Below are 15,786 nucleotides of genomic sequence, written 5' to 3'. Positions count from 1 at the left end.
TCCATTATTGTTTTGCTTCTTTGTCTTTATTTCTTTTCTGGAGTAATGAAAATGTTCTAAAAATTGAAAAAAAATTAATTGTGATGATGGATGCACAGCTGTTATGATGGTACTGGGGCAATTGATTGTACACTTTGGATCTCTGGATAATTATATGGTATGTGAACAATCACAAGAAAAAAAAAACTTATACCAAAAAAAAAAATCATGTAACTGCATGTCTAACATGTCACTTTATATATGTAAATTATACCTCTCAATAAAGTTGATTAACAAGCAAAAGAGGAATGAACTACTGTTACAGGAAACAACATGGATGAAGGATTTGCAATCTCAAAGACATTATGTCGAGTGAAAGAATACATCACAAAAAGAGCACATGGTGCATGATTCCACTTATAAAAGTCAAAACGGGTATATCTAACTAACCTATAGTGATAGAAATCAGAATGGTGGTTGCCTGGGGATGGGCTGAAGTGAGTAGGATTGATTGAAAAGGGGCACAAGTGAGCTTTCTGGAGTGATGAAAATGTTAAAATCTTGATTGGGGTCTGTGCCAAATCTGTGTAAACAGAACCACTGCTGGTCGGGACTGGAGGAGATGAAGAAGGAACAAATTGAAGGGAAAATGTCTTCAAGGACAGAAGCATGGATATTGAGGTCTGGAGTCAAGGGGTCTCAGGCAGGGAGAACAGAGCAGCCCACACACGTGGAAAGGGTGAGTTTGCCCTGGAGGCAGAGGGCAGGCTTTCCGCCTCGATGCTCAGGAAGAGTACTGCCACCCCAGACCCCAGAGAGGGTGGAGCACATTCCATGGGGATTGGGGAGAGCCTGGCCACCACCCCACTGTTCGGAGAGGGGAAAGCCTTTGCCCCAGAGAGGCAGAGTCCAGGCGGCACCCCGATGTTTAAGGAGGGTGGGGCTGAGAAAGTGATCTCCCCAATGTGTAGATATGTTGGAGCATTCACCCCAGCGTTTGGAGAGAAAAGGATGGCCACATAGGCCCTTAAAAAGGATTGGACTCCCACTCTCTTAAGCCCCAAGGATAAAACATCATTGTATAAATGACTCTCAGACTTTGAAATCTAATGGAGTTTGCCCTGCAGGTTTTAGGAACTGTTTTGGTCCCATGAACCTTGTTTCTCCTTATGGCAATGGGAATGTTTATCCTATGATTGTCCCTCCTTTGTCTACATTTCACAGGTCCACAGCTAGAGGGGAGTTTTGCTTTGGGACAACACCATGCTTATAACTGATTTTGACAGTATCTTATACTTATCTACTGTTACTGAAATAATTTAAGCTTTTATGAGACTGTGGTAGGATTAATGTATTTTGTATATGGAAAGATCATGTTTTTCTGGGGTTCAGGGGGTGGAATGTGCCAGTTTGGATATATTATATCCCCCAATAAAAAGCCATGATCTTTTAATCCAATCTCATGGGATATTGGGATTAGTTTGTTTCCATGGAGATGTGACCCACCCAACTGTGAGTGACACCTTTGATTAAGGTGTGACCTCTTAATTGAATGTTTCCATGGAAGTGTAGCCCTGCCCATTCACCCTGGGTCTTGATTAATTTACCTGAGCACTATAAGAGCTCAGAGAGAAGGAGCTTGGAGAGCAGCTAAGAGAGGACAAAACACCCAAGAGCAATATTTTGGAGAATGCCATTTTGAAACACAACCTGGGAGCAAGCAGATGCCAGCCACGTACTTTCCCAGCTAACAGAGACTTTCCAGATGCCAATGGCCATCCTTCTGTGAAGGTACCCTATTGTAGATGCCTTACCTTGGACACTTTATGGCCTTAAGACTGTAACTTTGTAACCAAATAAGCCCCCTTTATAAAAGCCAAAAAACAAAAACAAAAACAAACACACACACACACACACAAAACCAACCAACCAACCAAAGAAACAAAAGTATGGAAAGTGCAGCCTGGCTTCTCCTTGCAGCTTATAGTAAAATGCAAGAGGAAAGAGATAAGCTGAGAATGGAACTCTTGGGTACAAAGAAATCAGAAATTGATGGTCTGGAAAATTCTGGGCTTCCAGAAAGTGAGACCCCAGAGGCTGGTGCCCCATGTGAGAGGATTTAACCAAACATTGAACCAGTCAACAATTGCAGGATAACACAGGATTGGAAAAGCAGCTATGCAGAAAGAATCCATGGAAAGTCCTATTGTTGACCCCTATCAGGTTGGGACCCTTGTATGCTGCCTGCCAAGCCTACAAATTTTTTGTGGGATCTGTATAAAGAGAATCACTGCCAGCCTGGACTAAAAGGAACAGAATAGGGACAGATTGAAGGAAAAATGACTTCAAAGGCAGAACCATGGATGCCAAAGTCTGGAGCTAAGACAACTCAGGCCAGGAAAGCAGACCCACCCATGCACAGAGAGGGTGAGTTTGACCCACAGTTCCTAGAGGACACTTGGTTCAGGAAAAGTGTTGCCACCTCAGGCCTCAGAGAGGGTAGAACACATTCCCCAGGGATTGGGGAGAGTCTGGCCACCACCCCACTGTTTGGAGAAGGGGAGAGCCTTTGCCCTGGAGATGGCAGAGCCTGGGTGCCCCGCCCCTGATGTTTTAGGACAGTGAGGCCGAGAACAAGGTGGTCTCCCCAGTACTTGGATATGTTGGAGCACTCACCCCAGTGTTCAGAGAGAACAGGTTGCCCTGCAAGCCCTTGGAAAGGGTGGGACTGCTGCTCTCTCAAGCCCTGAGGATAAAGCGTCTTTCTGTAGATGACTCTCAGAATTTGAAATCTAATGGAGTTTGCCCTGCAGGTTTTAGGAACTGTTTGGGCCCCCTGACCCCTGATTCCTCTCAGTTTCTACCTATGGCAATGGGAATGTTTAGCCTATGACTGTCCCTCCTTTGTATATTGGAAGCAGACAACTTGTTCTAAGTTCCACGTCTGCAGATGGAGGGGTATTTTGCTTTAGGACAAACCATGTCTGTAACTGATTTTGATAAGACTTTGTGCTTAATATTATACTGAAATGATTTAAAGCTTTTGTGATATTGTGATGGAAAGAATGTATGTTGCATATGGAAAGAACAGGTGTTTTTAGGGTACATGTCAGATCCAAACCAGCACAAGGACTTTCTTGGTTTAACACAGAAAGTACCCTGTCCCAAAAGCCCCTCAATCCAGGGCAAATCAGGACAGTTGATCATCTTAGCTACAGCCTAGGACTGAACTAGCAAGAGCATCCCTCTCCAAGACTGAAGTCCAGCTTCAAATAGTGTCAGCCCCTGTTTAGATTAAGTGATCTGCCCCTTCCTTGATGCTTGCCAAAAGCAAAGGAAATCTTTTCTGGAGGAAAATATCACCCAGGGCCTCAAATTATCTCTACAATTTTTATCACAATATCCAATATTCAATAAAATATAATCAAGAATGAAAAAAGAGACGATTGAACCAAGAGAAAAAAAATGGACACTAGAAACAGGCTCATGGGTGATTCTGATATCGGTGTTACCTCAGAGTTTAAAAACTTTAAAATAATTGAGATTAATACTTTCCAGAATTTAAATGACGAGATTAATATTTCCAGTAGCACGCTGGAAGCAACAAATGGAAAATTTAGAAGTTAAAAATATCATGATTAAAATTAAACTGATAGATGAATCTGACTACAGATTAGACACAGCTGAAGAAAAGAAGTGCATGTAAAGGTAGGTCAGAAAAATATATCCAGACTGAAGCATTAAGAGAAAAAAATGGAAAATACAGAAAAGAATTTAAGGGAAATATGTGCAATTAGAGTCCCAGAAGGAAAGAGACAGAGAATGGGGGAAGAAATAATATTTAAAGAGACTATGAGAATTTTCCAAAAATGATGAAAGGCATAAAGCCACAGATTTAAAAAGAGCTATAAAGTCCAGTCAGTATAAATAAAGAGAAAGTCACACCTAAGCACATCATAGCAAAACTGCTGAAAACGGAAGAGAAAATCCTAAAAGCAGCCATAGAAAAGAGCCATATTTCCTTCAAAAGAAACCATGAAAACTAGGGGACAATGGAATAATATCCTCAAAGTACTGAAAGAACATTACTTCTAGCCTAGAATTCTATTTTCAGCAATATCCTTCAAAAGTGAAGGTGATCTGAAGACATTTTCAGACAAGAGAAAACAGAAAGAATTCTTCACCAGAGCACCTGCACTAAAGAAACTGTTAAAGGAGTTCTTCAGGTAGAAGGAAAATGATCCCAGATGAAAGCACAGAGATGCTGGGATGCATAAGGATGAATAAAAAGAAATAAAATGATTTTTAAAAAGTAAAAATGTGGGTACATCTAAATGAAGACTGTACAGAATAATAATAATGTTTGGAGGACACTATATGACATTTCATAATGATGAGACACAAGTCCACCCAGAATATATAATAATTCTAAATTAGTCCCAAAATTGTGAAGCAAAAATTGACAGAAATAAAAGAAATAGACAAAGCCACTATTATAGTGGGAGATTTTAACATACCTCTTTTAGTAACCAGTAGAACAAGTAGATAAGAAAATCAGTAAGGATATATAAGACTTAAACAACACATTTAACAAATTTCACCTAATTGACATACGTAGAACTCTGCATCCCCAAATGGCATAATGTGCATTCTTTTTAACTGTATTTGGAATACTGGCTTAATTTGACCATATACTGGGACATAAAGTAAGTCTCAACTACAGTGACTAAAATCATGCAGAAGGTAATCTCAGATCACGGTGAAATTGAGCCAGAGGACGAAAACAAGAAGCCCTCAAATGGTTTTTTTTGCTTGTTTGCTTGTTGTTTTTAATTTTTTAGAATGGCTACCATTTATTTTTTATACTTTTTATTTTTATTGAGATTGTTCACATACCATACAACTATCCAAAGATCCAAAGTGTACAATCAATTCCCCATGGTACCATCATACAGCTGTGCATCCATCATCACAATTAATTTTTTTTCAATTTTTAGAATATTTTCATTACTCCAGAAAAGAAATAAAGACAAAAACAGGAAACGCCAATTCTCCCATACTCCTAACCAACCCCCCTCCATTATTGATTCATAGTTTTGGTATAGTACATTTGTTACTGTTGATGAAAGAATGTTAAAATACTACTAATTGTAGTATATAGTTTGCAATGGGTATATAATTTTTTCTTATATGCCCCTCAATTATTAACTTCTAGTTATAGTGTCATAGATTTGTTCTAGTTCATGAGAGGGATTTCTAATATTTATACAGTTAATCATGGACATTGTCCACCACAAGATTCACTGTTTTATATATTCCCATCTTTTAATCTCCAACTTTCCTTCTGGTGACATGTGTGACCCTGAGCTTACCCTTTCCACCACCTTCACACACCTTTCAGCACTGTTAGTTATTCTTATAACATGCTACCATCACCCCTGTCCATTTCCAATTGTTTAAGTTCACCCTAGTTGAACATTCTGCTCATAATAAGCAATCACTCCCCATTCTTTAGCCTCGTTCTATATCCTGGTAACTTATATTTCATGTCTATGAGTTTACATATTATAATTAGTTCATATCAGTGAGACCCTGCAATATTTGTCCTTGTGTGTCTGTCTTATTTCTCACTCAATATAGTGCCCTCAAGGTTTCTTCATCAACCCATTTTTTAAGACAGTTTTGTTCACACACCATACATTCTGTCCTAAGTAAACAATCGATGGTTCCCTGTATAGTCAGGTATTTATGTATTCAGTACCATCTCCACTATCTATATAAGGACATCTCCATTTCTTCCACAAAGAAGCAGGAAGAGCCAAAGAAGGTAGAGAGACAAAAGAAAAAAGAGAGAAAGAAACAAATGACAGCTAGAAAGTAACAAAAGGAAAGATAGCATTAAACTTAAGTAGAATAGAGTCAGACAACATCACTAATGCCAGGAGTCCCATATCCTTCCCCTATGTCCCCCCATATGCATTTAGCTTTGGTATATTGCCTTTGTTATATTAAAGGAAGCAGAATACAATGTTTCTGTTAACTATAGTCTCTAGTTTGCATTGATTGTATTTTCCCCCCAATCCCACCCTATTTTTAACACCTTTCAATGTTGACATTCATTTGTTCTACCTCATGTAAAAACATATTTGTACCTTTTATTACAATCATTGAGCACTCCAGGTTTCACTGAGTTATACAGTCCCAGTCTTTATCTTTCCTCTTTCCTTCTGGTATCCCACATGGTCCTAACTTTCCTCTTTCAACCATGTTCACAGTCATCTTTGTTCAGTGTACTTACATTGCTGTGCTACTGTCTCCCAAAATTGTGTTCCAAACCTCTCACTCCTGTCTTTTTCTTTCTGTCTGCAGTGCTTCCTTTAGTGTTTCCTGTAGAGCAGGTAACTTGTTCACAAACCATCATCGTCTGTTTGTCAGAGAATATTTTAAACTCTCCCTCATATTTGAAGGACAGTTTTGCCAGATACAGGATTCTTGGTTGGTGGTTTTTTTCTTTCAGTATCTTAAATATATCACACCACTTCCTTCTTGCCTCCATAGTTTCTATTGAGAAATCTGCAAATTATCTTATCAAGCATCCTTTTTATGTAATTTATTCTGCTTTCAAGATTCTCTCTTTCTCTTTGATGTTGGATAATCTGGTTATTAAGTGTCTTGGTGTAGGCCTATTCAAATCTATTCTGTTTGGGGTACACTGAGCTTCTTGGATCTGTAATTTTATGTCTTTCATAAGAGATGGCAAATTTTCATTTATTATTTCCTCTATGATTGCTTCTGCCCCTTTTCCCTTCTCTTCTCCTTCTGGGACACCAATGACACATATATTCCCACATTTCATTTTGTTCTTAAGTTCCTGGAGACGTTGCTCGTATTTTTCCATTCTTTTCTGTCTATCTGTTCTTTTGTGTGTAGGCTTTCAGGTGCCTTGTTCTCCAGTTCCTGAGTGTGTTCTTCTGCCTCTTGAGATCTGCTGTTGTATGTTTCCATTGCGTCTTTCATCTCTTGTGTTGTGCCTTTCATTTCCATAGATTCTGCCAGCTGTTTTTGTGAACTTTCAATTTCTACCTTATGTATGCTCAGTGTTTTCATTATACGCTTCATCTCGTTTGCCATATCTTGCCTAACTTTTTGAATTGATTTAGTATTAGTTGTTTGAATTCCTATATCTCAGTTGAAGTGTAAGTTTGTCCCTTTGACTGGGCCATAACTTTGTTTTTCTCAGTGTAGGTTCTGGTTTTCTGTTGTCTAGGCATCTGATTTCCTTGCTTACCCCAATCAGGTTTTTCTAGACCAGAATGGGCTCAGGTCTCAGAAGGAGGCAACAGTATCACATGTCCCTGAGGGTGTGTCTTAGAAGATCGGTGCGTCCCGTGAGGCCTCAAGTCACTGTACTTTTCCACTCAGCAAGTGGCCCCTGTCAGCCTGTAGCTCCAGACTGGTGTAAGGAGGTGTGGCCTGTGGCTGTTTTCCCCCAGGCCCTGGGGTCTGGTTCTGAATGGAAGTCAGGTAGTAGAGCTTGGTACCACCTTCTTCCTCTTAGGGAAAATACACCCTCTAGGGAGAGGTCATTTACATTTGAGTAGTCTCTCTGCCTGTGCTAACTCCACCCTTGTCTGGGTCAGAGTGCTGGGTACTGAAAATGGCTGAGGCCTTCTCCACTGAGCTGAAAAGGGGACAAAAAGCCCCCTTCAGGGCCAGTCTGCAGCCTCCCTCCTGCTCTCCAAGGTCAGTCATCAACAAAAGCCTCTGTCTACTTGTTGGGGATTCATATCTTGTATTGAGCAGTCCATGTTTGTTAATTAACCCCCCAGTTGGAGCTCAGCTGAGATATATTCACTTGCACAGAGAGTGCTGCTCTCTAACACTGCAAGGCTTTGCAGTTTGGGCCATGGGGCAAAGGGGCTCCCAGCTTGGATCCACAGTTTTTACTTACAGATTTTATACTGCAATCTCAGGCATTCCTCCCAATTCAAGTTGGTGTATGATGAGTGGACATGCACATTTGTCCCCCTGCAGTTATTTCAGATTATTTACTAGTTGTTCCTGGTTGTTTATTAGTTGTTCTAGGGGGACAAACTAGCTTCCACTCCTCTCTATGCTACCATCTTCCCCTCAAATGTTTTTAAGTTAAGTAATATCCTTCTAAATAAAACATTGGTCAAAGATGAAATACAATCAAAAAATTAGAAAATATTTTGAACTGAATGATGATGATAATAATATGATATAACAAAACCTGTGAGACACAACTAACACTACACTTAAATGAATGTATTAGAAAAATAACAGGGCTAAAAATTAATGAGCTAAGTATCCATCTCAAGGAGTTGGGAAAATAACAATTAGAAAGTGAGAAAAAAAGAATAATAAATCAAATAGCAGGAATTAATGAATTTAATTTAATTTAATAATTAATAAATTTACAACTAGAGGAAAGCAACAAAGCTAAAGTTGTTTTCTTGAAAAGAGTAATAAAATTGATAGCAGGCTGGGTTCCCCAGACACAGACTCTCAGATGTGATTAGCATGCAGGTTTCTTGGGAAGTGCTAGTGGGGCCCACACCCATGGTGGGGGAGGGGAGGGAAAAGAAGGAAGCCAAACCGGGGACAGTTAAGCTGCAAATCAGTCTCAGTCCACCATCCAGGGAGGTCTGAAGCTGGGATGACTCTTCAGAGTTGTCCCAGGCTGGGGCTGAGGGTCAGGTCTTCATGGCCCCAGCTGGCCAGCCATGGGCTGCGGCTCACCCTCATTAGGGTATGTAACCTGGGGGGGAGGTGGCTCTCTTCAGCCAAGGGGGCTGACAGCAGAGACTGTCTGTCAGCAAAACTCAGCAGCCGAGGGAAAAAGTACTGCATCTCTGAAGGGGGAGTCCAGACAGCACCTCACAATGTGAACAAGAGTAAAAGGGGGAGGATCCAAGATGGTGGCATACAGAAGAGTGGAAGCTAAGTAGTCCCCCTGGAACAACTAAAAAAAAACAGAAACAACTAGTAAATAATCCAGAATAACTGTGGGGGGACTAACGAGACCGTCCACTCATTGTACACCAACCTGAATTGGGAGGAATGCCTGAGATCACAGCATAAAATCTGTAAGTAAAAACTGTGGATCCAAGTCGTGAGACCCCCCTCCCCCATAGCCCGAGCTGCAAAGCCTCGTGGTGCCAGAGAGAAGCTCTCTCCCAGCAAGCGAATATAGCTCAGCTGAGCTCCAACTAGGGTTTTAAGTAGCGAGTGTGAACTGCTCACTACAGGTATGAATCTCCCAAAAACAGACAGAGGCTTTGGGTGACGACTGACCTTGGAGAGCCAGAGGGTTGCCTTGGACTAGGTCTGAAGGGGACCATCTGTTTCTTTTTCGGCTCAGTGGAGAAAGCCCCAGCCATTTTAAGTTCCCAGTGCTTGACTCAGAGAAGGATGGAGTTAGCACAAGCAGAGAGCGAGACCATTGAAATGCTAATGACCTCCCCCTAGGGGGTCTATCTTCTGTAAGAGGAAAAGGGTGGGGCCCTTTCCATTCAGAACCAGATGCCAGAGCCTGGGGTAACATGGCCACACCTCCTCACACCAGTCAAGAATTATAGGCTAACAGCGCCACCTGCTGGGCAGAAAAGCACAGTGGCCTGAGGCATCACAGGGTGTACCAATTTTCTAAGACACACACTCAGGGAAACCAGATATTGAATATTTCTTCCCTCTGGGACTGAGCCTGTTCTGGTCTGGGAAAACCTGATTTGGATAACCAGGGAAACCATGCCTAGACAACAGAAAATTACAACCTACACTAAGAAAAACAAAGTCATGGCCCAGTCAAAGGAACAAACGTACACTTCAACTGAGATACAGGAATTTAAACAACTAATGCTAAATCAATTCTAAAAGTTTAGAGAAGATTTCACAAAAGAGATAGAGGCTGTAAAGAAAACACTGGGCATACATAAGGCAGAAATCAAAAGTTCAAAAAAACAACTAGTAGAATCTATGGAAATGAAAGGCACAATGCAAGAGATGAAAGACACAATGGAAACATACAACAGCAGATCTCAAGAGGCAGAAGAAAACACTCAGGAACTGGAGAAAAAAACACCTGAAAGCCTACAGGCAAAGGAGCAGATGGAGAAAAGAATGAAAAAATATGAGCAACGTCTCCGGGAACTCAAGGATGAAACAAAGTACAATAATGTACGTATCATTGGTGTCCCAGAAGGAGAAGAGAAGGGAAAAGGGGCAGAGGCAATAATAGAGGAAATAATCAATGAAAATTTCCCATCTCTTATGAAACACATAAAATTACAGATCCAAGAAGCACAGCGCACTCCAAGCAGAATAGATCTGAATAGGCCTACGCCAAGACACTTAATAATCAGATTATCAAATTTATAAAGAGAGAGTCCTGAAAGCAGCAGGAGAAAAGCAATCCATCACATACAAAGGAAGCTTAATAAAACTATGTGCAGATCTCTCAGCAGAAACCATGGAGGCAAGAAGGAAGTGGTGTGATATATTTAAGATACTGAAAGAGGAAAACCTCCAACCAAGAATCCTATATCCAGCAAAGCTGTCCTTCAAATATGAGGGAGAGCTCAAAATATTTTCTGACAAACAGACAATGAGAGACTTTGTAAACAAGACACCCGCCCTACAGGAAATACGAAAGGGAGCACTACAGAGTGATAGGAGAAGACAGGAGTGCGTGGTTTGGAACACAATTTTGGGAGATGGTAGCACAACAATGTAAGTACACTGAACAAAGATAACTATGAATATGATTGAGAGAGGAAGGTTGGGAGCATGTGAGACACCAGAAGAAAGGAGGAAAGACAATGACTGGGACTGTGTAACTTGGTGGTATCTAGAGGGTTCAACAATTGTGATAAAATGTACAAATATGTTCTTCTACAAGGGAGAACAAGCAAATGTCAACCTTGCAAGGTATTAAAAATGGGGAGGCATTGGGAGAGGGATGCAATCAACATAAACTAGAGACTGTAACTAACAGAATCATTGTATTATGCTTCCTTTAATGTAACAAAGGCAATATACCAAGGTAAATGCAGATAAGAGGGGGGATAGGGGAGGCATGTTAGACACTTGACATTGGTGGTGTTGTCTGACTCTTTACTCTACTTTGATTTAAGGAGATTTTTCCTTTTGCTGCTTCCTAGCTGTCATTTTTTTCCCTCTTTCTTTTGCCTCTCTACCTTCTTTGACTCTCCCTCCTGCCTTGTGGAAGAAATGTAGATGCTCTTATATAGATAGTGGTGAAGGTGGTGAACACATAAATGTATGACCATGCAGAAAACCATCAATTATTTACTTGGGATGGAATGTATGGTGAGTGAACAAAACCATATTAAAAAAAAATGGGTTGATGACAAAACCTCGAGGGCAATATACTGAGTGAAATAAGCCAGACACATTAGGACAATTATTGCAGGGTCTCACTGATAGGAACTAACTATAATATGTAAACTTATAATTATAAAATATGTGGGGGCTGTGACAGCTTGGGCATCTGGTGAGGCCCCTATGGCTGAGCTCCACACCAGGTGGTAGTGTCACTTGTGTGTCCCTACAGGGCCAGGCAGGTGGTGGCCAACCAATAACTAACAACAGCATTGGGTGACCATCCAGAGACTGCCCCCACCCAGGGCCTGACCAGCTCTTCCTGCACACCCAAATGCCCTCTTGGTTGACCCTGGGCAAGGCAAGAGGTTTCTAGAATGATACTGTACTTCTGACCCACTGTATTAGTAAGGTTCTCCAGAGAAACAGACCTGACAAGATGTGTATGTGTGTGTGTCTGTGTGTAAAGAGATTTATTTCAGGAGCTGGCTCACACTACCTTGGGGATTTACAAGTACGAATTCCACAGAGCAGACCACAAGCTGGGAACTCTGATGAAGGTGAAGTTGAATTCCCCAGGAGAAGCCAGCTGGCTGAAATAGAAGCAGAATTCTTTCCAACTTCTGGAATCCTAGGTTCTGGTTTTAAGATCTCCAACTGGATTGGATGAGGAGACTACTTTCATTGCTGAGGGCAATATTCTTTGTGGATGGTAGATGGAATCAATTGATTGTAAATGTGATTCCTATCTACAGAATACCCTCACGGTAACGATCTGGCCATGCTTGCTTGATAGCTGGATGCCATTACTTGGCCAAATTAATGAAATGAAATTGACCATCACACCCACCTTAATGGTAGCTGTTGGGATTGAGGGGACTTAGAGACAAGTAGGGTGTGTGAGCCTTTAGAATAAAGGGAGATTCGATTTTGAATGGCTGAGTTTTGTAAACAGGGGTGACTATTAAATCCTGTGCCTGCTGCATGACCCTTTGAAGCCAAAAGAGGGGCGAGGTCCTTCAATGCTCTTGGCCTTGGGACTTTAGGTCCACTTTTTTAGAAGAACAGTCCAAGAAGATGGGATTCAATGTCCTGATGAAACCACTCCCTCCTCTGGGTGTCAGAGACACCAGGTGCCTCCTGCTCGTTGCCACCCACCTGGGGCACAGTAATAATTTCCTTGCATGCCTGCTTCCCCATGAAATTTGAGCTTCATGGGGTCTGAGCCCCTCAGTACTGGCAGCACCTAGCTCATGACCCGAGCTGCAAGTTGGAGGAGAGTTGATGGGTGAGGAGAATAAAGGGAGGTGTGCAATCTGCAAAGGGAAAATCTCTAGATGAACAGTCCTTCAGAAGAAGGCTAGATGTGAGCCAAATAGCATCCCTGAGCACCAGTGTGGGCATCCATGTGTGTTTTGCTTCCAGAGAGGCCACGGAGGACTTCCCTACTCCCATTGACCTTTCCTGCCCAGGGTTTAGAACAATCAATACAACTGAAAAGAAACAGGTCCCATGAGGATGCCAAGTCCTTTCCTCCTTTCCTGTCCAGGAGATCCACAAGAGAGACCTAGACAAAGCTGGCTCTAGGCACCCCCTTTCCTCACTAGCCATCTTCATGTTCCTGTGGGCTCCAACATCAGCCTTCCCATGGCCTCTCTACTCTCCACCACACACCCAGGGGACCCCGACTCCACCGTCTCCATAGTGTCCCATTCTGTAGCTCTCAGGGGTGACCCCCTTTACTAACTTTTTCTTTAAATAAAAAACATTGCACAATCATGGGTGAAAACATTTTAAATCGAGTGGCCAAGTTAAAACAGAAATCACTCATAATGCTTTGGGTATTTATCCTTCTAGAGATTTTCCCTATATATGTATCATAGCTGTGGTAGATTGACTTTGGTAATCCAAATTAGGTCCTTAAATTTCATCCACACTCCTGTGGGTGTGAACCTACTGCAGATACGACCTCTTCAAGATGTTATTTTAGTTAAGGTGTGGCCCAATTGAATGAGGTTGAGTCTTAATCCTGATGAATGGAGGCCTTTATAAGCAGAAGCAATTCAAACATAGGGAAAGAAAAAGCCATGGGGAAGAGCCAGAAGCCAGAAGTCAATGGAACCCAGAAGAGAAAGGAAAGGACATTGCAATGTGATGAGAGGCAGGGATACAAGCCAAGGAACCCCAAGGATCCCCAGCAGCCTGCACCAGAACATTACAGGCTGTGGGGAGAAAGCATCACCTTGCTAATGCCTCAGTTTTGGACTTCTCCTAGCCTCAAAACCAAGAGCCAATAAATTCCCATTGTTTAAGTCAATCCATTGGTGGTATTTGTGATAGAAGCTGAGGAATAAGACAATACCTACACTTTACTTTCAATTTTTTTTAGAAAAACAGGCTTATTCTCTATGTACAGTTGTGGATTTTGTTTCTTTCATTAAATTTCATAAAAATTCCATGTTATTAAATATTCTTCTCCAACACTGATGACTGCAGAATAATCTGTTTTCTGGAGAATGACAATTTAGTAAGTGCCCTATTGTTGGAGATTTAAGTGGAAAATTACTCTGAAATTTTTTTTGTCATGGACACTCGATTATTCAGCTCTTTGTTGCAATATTTCCAAGAAATATTTTGCCATGAATACTAGGATTATTTTACAGTTTTTCAGGTGCTTTGGCAGCCCAATCACTAACTATGAAGTTCTCTTTCAGACAGACAAATATTTGCTGCATACTCAGATACCCAGATAGACCAAAAGGAGGAGTGCAGATCTCAAGGGAAAGTACAATCTTATTCTCAATGATGATGACTATATGAGTTTCCTATTTTTGCTGTAACAAATTGCCCCAAACTTAGTGGCTTAAAATGATACAAACTCACTTTCTTACAATTCTGCAGGTAAGAAGTCTGACATGGGTCTCACTGGATTAAAATCAAGGTCTTGGCAGACCTTGTTCCTTCTAGAGGTTCTGCAGGAGAATCCATTTCCTTGCTTTCCAGTTTGTTAATACTGCCATTATGCAAAATACCAGAAATGGATTGGCTTTTATAAAGGAGATTTATTAGGTTGTAAATTTACAGTTCTAAGGCTGTAAAAGTGTCCAAACTGAGGCATCAACAAGAGGATACCTTCACTGAAGAACAGCCAATAGTGTCCAGAACATCTCCGTCAGTTGGGAAGGCACGTGGCTGGCATCTGCTGGTCCTTTGCTCCCAGGTTGTGTTTCAAAATGGCATTCTCCAAAATGTCTCTGGGCATCTGTCTTAGCTCTTCTCTCTCAGTTCCTGTGCATACTTGCTTCTTTCTCCTAGAGCATTCCTCACCAAGCATCTTGGGGTCCTCTCTTAGCTTCTCTGGGGCAAACTCTGGGCTTCATCTCTTGGCTTAGCATCTACAAACATCCTTCTGTCTGCATCTCCAAGTGTCTCCAAGTGTTAGCATTTGTATCAGCTCTTGAGCTCTCTTAAGTATGCCAGTGAACTAATCAAGACCCACCCTGAATGGGCAGGACCACACCTCCATGGAAGCACTTCATTAAAAGTTTCCACCCTAATCAAAAGACTAATAAGTCTGCCCCCAAAAGATTGTATTAAAGAGCATAGCTTTTCTGGGGGACATAATATATCCAAACTATCATACTTGCCTTTTCCAGCTTCTAAAGACTGCACACCTCCCTCAGCTCATGACCTTTTTCTCCAGCTTCAAAGTCAGCAACATTGTGTCTCTTCTGTAAGCACATCTCCTTTTTTTAAATGCAATTTTATTGAAATATATTCACATACCATACAACCATCCAAAGTGTACAATCAATTATTCAATGTAATCATCACATAGTTGTGCATTCATCACTACAATCAATTTTTTGAACATTTTCATTACTCCAAAAAAATAAGAATAAGAATAAAAATAAAAATAAAAATAAAAGTAAAAAAAACCACCCAAAACATTTCATATCCCCCCCCCATTATTCATTTACTTTTTGTCCCCTTTTTTTCTACTTATCTGTCCATACACTGGATAAAGGGAGAGTGAACCACAAAGTTTTCACAATCACACAACCACACCTTATAAGCTATATGGTTGTGCTAGTTTGGATGTATTATGTCCCCCAAAACACCATGTTCTTTGTTGAAGTCTTGTGGGGACAGACATCTTAGTGTTGATTAGGTTGGAATCTTTGGATTAGTTTGTTTCCATGGAGATGTGACCCACTCAACTGTGGGTAATATCTTTGATTAGATTTTTCCATGGAGGTGTGGCCCTGCCCATTCAGCATGGGTCTTGATTAGTTCCCTGGAGCACTATATAAGAGGGAGCTCAGTGCTGCAGCTGAGAGACACATTTTGGAGACAGCCATTGAAAGCAGGTTTTGCTGACACTTTGGAGATACTAGCCCAGAGTTTGCCCCAAGAAGCTAAGCCTAGAGACATTTTGGAGAA

This window comes from Choloepus didactylus, chromosome 4, assembly GCF_015220235.1.
Source record: "Choloepus didactylus isolate mChoDid1 chromosome 4, mChoDid1.pri, whole genome shotgun sequence".
Classification (NCBI taxonomy): Eukaryota; Metazoa; Chordata; class Mammalia; order Pilosa; family Megalonychidae; genus Choloepus; species Choloepus didactylus.
Note: the sequence above shows the minus strand (reverse complement) of the source record.